We start from the raw sequence: 4,362 nt of genomic DNA on the forward strand, positions 1-4,362 counted from the left end.
GGATAACAAATCAAGAACCCATCTCTACAAAAGATACAAAAATTACCCAGGCACAGAGCCATGGGCCTGTAGTCCCAGCTGATCAGGAGGCTGAGGCAGGAGGATCACTTGAGCACAGGATATTGAGGCTTCAGTGAGCTATGATCATGCCATTGCACTCCAGCCTGGGCAATAGACCAAGACTCTGTCTCTAAAAAAAATACAGAGAAAATAAATACTTTTTTAAAAAAGATTTTTAAGGATTAAAAATGTATACCTAGATTTACAACTGAGTAGATTCAACTTAGATTTTCAACCCTTGCAGTGGTCAAGGATCAACTGTGTAATCAAAAGCAAGGCTGACCTATCAGAGCCTGGCTAGAAGGACTTAATTTCTGCAATCACCCAAAAATCTCTCTATGTGGCCATTTTGCCAGGGAGGACAACCCCATAGCAAGTTCCAAGAGCATCAGAATGTGAAAAGCGATCTGGACCGGCAGTGAGGAGGCATATGGCACAGTCCCCGCTCTGCCACTGATAGGCTGTGTGACTCTGAACCCAGGGACTCAGTTTCACCCATCTACTTATCATCTCAACTCCAAATGCTGCGACATCAAATGAACAGCTTGAAATTGGCCACGATGGTAGTATTTACACCACAGATATTAGCCAATGCTAAATTAGAGCTTTTTTTTTTTTGAAAGCCAATTATTCAACATTTGCTAGCACACCGCTGGAAGGGGCCAAAATTTATTGAGCACCTAGTAGATGTCAGTTACCTAGTGATGTACACCATCTCTTCTAACCCTCAAAACCTCATGACAAATTCTGTGAGGCTCAAAGAGATTCACTCATGTGCCCATTTTCACCCAGCAACTAGGAGATGAGGCTGATATCAAATATAAGACTTAATCCCAAACCCATGATATCTCCCCATCTCCATGCTTGCCTCTCTGAATTTGGGAAGCCAAATATGATAAGAAGCCACAAATATTGCTGGGTCACACCCCTGAAAGATACCCTGAGGCTGGAGGGGTGTCCGTAATAGAAGTGCTTGTTCCTGTTACTCTGTTGAGCAAAAATTCTCTGATATTCTCAATTGTCCTTAAGATCTTCCAGTTCATACTGTCAATGCAGAACTGACCCAGAATCTACTTTTTCCATTCCACTCGTCCAGTGGCTTTTATATTACATGAAATTAGAGTCAACTTATTTGGAGCCTTTGGCAAATATCAATTGAAGGGGCTTACTTTGGGTATTGAAGGTCAGTAACATCGTAAATTCGCCACTGTGCAAACCTGTTTGATGTCTGTATCATGCCAGAGTCGATCAGAGGATATTTCCATGCATGCTTGGTCATAGCTAAACCCTGCAGTTCCCATCATCCACACTGCTATCGATGAGAGGTTTTATGTAAGCTAATTCAGGAGGGAAATATACAATTCCATGCAAGCACACCACCACCTTTGTTTATTAATGGTTTACTCCCCCAAAGACCGTCCTTCTTTCTCCTTTACCAAGAAGAAATAGCTCTCAACTGAGTCTTTTTGATAGCAACCCAGCAGAAACGAATGATGGGGTTCATTACCAAAGAAGTTTTGAACAAAAGCCACATGCACTGATTGAGATAAACCGAGTGACCAGAACAGTGATTTTTTTTTTCAAGGTCCCTGTAATTTTAAGACAGCTCATGCATCTACCACTTACTCAAGACTGAATCAAGGTGAGCTTACTGGTTTTCCTGTGACCACAAGGATGACCTTCTCACTCCATGCACAACTGATGACCTTCTCACTCCATGCACGACTGACTTTTAATCCATGGCAGACATTCAATGACTTTGTAGCAGAAATGGTTCAGTCATAAGTCAGGCTCTTCCTGGAAATGTCTCTTTGGTCCCTTTCTGGGAATGCCATTGAGCAACCTAGATTTTCCTGTAGCTTGGCTCCCCACCCCTTAAATTATACACCATTAGCTCAGTGAGCCCACGTAAGTACATGTGGGTGGAAATCCCTATGACATAGATTGTCTCCCAGCCAGTGCGGCTGGTGGCCCCTCTGCAGCATGTCACCACTGGGATACAGCGCTTTAAAGTGAAGCAGTCTCCAACTCCTTGGTCATAAGTGTGGAAATAATTGAGGAGGAAGATTTCGGCTTGAAAGGTGTGTGGCTCCCTGCGGCTACAGAATAAATGCCAGGACTCTAAACGGGTTTGTTCTTGACTTGCTGAGGGAGTTCAGCCAAGTCACTCATTCTGATCTGGGTCTCGGATTTCCTGTCTATAAAGTATGGGAGTTGGGGGCGGACGCAGTGGCTCACACCTGTAATCCCAGCACTTTGGGAGGCCAAGGCGGGCAGATCACAAGGTCAGGAGATTGAGACCATCTTGCCCAACATGATGAAACCCTGTCTCTATTAAAAATAAAAAAATCAGCTGTGTGTGGTGGTGCACACCTGTAGTCCCAGCTACTTGGGAGGCTGAGGCAGGAGAATCACTTGAACCCGGGAGGCAGAAGTTGCAGTGAGCCAAGATCACGTCACTGCACTCCAGCCTGGCAATAGAGCAAGACACCATCTCAAAAAAAAAAAAAAGTATGAGGGTTGGGCTTAACCAGGGGTGGAAAAATTAAATGGCTTCAGAGGCACACCAGGTAAAGGAAGTGATTTCAGAGAGCAGGATTAAGAATTTAGGGAAACCAGAAAGTGCATGCCTTGCCTAAGAGAAAACTGTTAACAATATCAACACAGATAATACAAATAATAGTGATAACAGTGAACACCATTGAGCACAGATTATTCCAGGCACTATCCAAAACCCTTCACATGTATTAGCTCATGTGTATGTCATAACACCCTCTGAGGTAGGCCCTATTCCCATTTTACAAATGAGGAAACTGAGGCACAGAGATGTTCAGAAACTGGTCCCACAGCTGATAAATGAGAAAGAATTCCTCTCTGGGTAAGATTAGGAATACATTGCCAGTTTTCAACCTTTACACTAGGCGATCTCCAAAATCCTTCCAGCTCTAGCAGTCTGAATCTCTATAGAATGCAGTCTGCACACAGTAGGTGCTCTGTAAAGATTAGGCAAATAAACAAGAGTCAAATTTTTGGTAACGAGTAGCAGTTACCAAGTGGTTCCATGCCAAACTCCATGGTAAGGACCTAGAGGTATTCATCCACTGATCAGTTCAAACCCATTTCGCAGGTGGTGAATCTGAGGTTCTATACATGATTCACCGGATCAAGGTCACATAGCTAGGCATGGTGGACCTGGAGTTTAGTGCCAAGTCTAAACCATGCTATCAACCAGAGCAGGGATTGGCAACCCGTGGCCTGAGGGCCAAATTGAGAAAACCTGTTTCCGTAAAATGAAAGATCTGTTGGAATACAGCCACCCTCGCTCATTCATTTATGTATTTATTGTCTACGGCTGCCTTCACACAGCCAGAATTGAGTAGTTACAATAGAGGCAGAATAGACCTGCAAAGCCTCAACTATTTTCTCGCTGGCCCTTTACAGAGAAAATTTGCCGACGCCTGGGCTAGAAAGGTGAAGAAACCAGCCACCAAGGAAGAACCAATGGAAAGCAATAGAGATGACAAAGAGATAAGGAACGTGGAGGCTTTGGCAGGGCCCAGGGAGGTCAGCAATGGCATCTTTAACAGGCAGGGAGATGAAAGGAAAACCTATTCAAAATCTGGACAAACACTGGGCTCGGGAAAGAAAACCTCAGATGTGGAGGAAAAGCAAGCCGTCGGGCAGTTATGCTGGGCGGTAAATGGTACATCTAAAAGGCAAGAGATTGGATCAGATCCTGGGCTGATTTTGAAGGGGAATGTTGTTGCTCTTCATTCAGCTAATCGATCCTGCATTCACCAGGAGAAGGAGACCAGCAGTGAGACATACTGGAGGGCAAGGAAAGAAAACTGGATTTCAGATGCAGGAAGGCTTTTCTTCATTCACTCACTCATTCCTTCACTGATGCATTTCACAAACATCCACTAGGCATCAGGCATCTGATATCCCACTGAATGGGGAAGGGGGTGGGGGCAGAGAGAGCTAAGGAGAGCAGGGCATACAGAAAAACAAGAAAGACATGGAGAAGGAAGAAAAGGAAATGAGAAAGACAGAGAGAGAAACAAGTAGAGGGAAGGAAAAAAAAGCAGCAAGGGAAACATACAGAAATACGGAAATAAGGAAAAGGGGAAGAGAGAAAGTCAGAAAGTGTGAGCTGTGAGCTTCAGGGTATGTATTTACCTTGCCTTCATTGCTTCCTTATGCAATGATGATCAGCCATGGTTCACTGCTCTTAAACTACTCTGAATCTTTTTTTTTTTTTTTTTTTTTTAAACTTACATTTCTTTTGCTAAGAACACTCTT

The sequence above is a fragment of the Cebus imitator genome, unplaced genomic scaffold, assembly GCF_001604975.1.
Source record: "Cebus imitator isolate Cc_AM_T3 unplaced genomic scaffold, Cebus_imitator-1.0 Scaffold237, whole genome shotgun sequence".
Classification (NCBI taxonomy): domain Eukaryota; kingdom Metazoa; phylum Chordata; class Mammalia; order Primates; family Cebidae; genus Cebus; species Cebus imitator.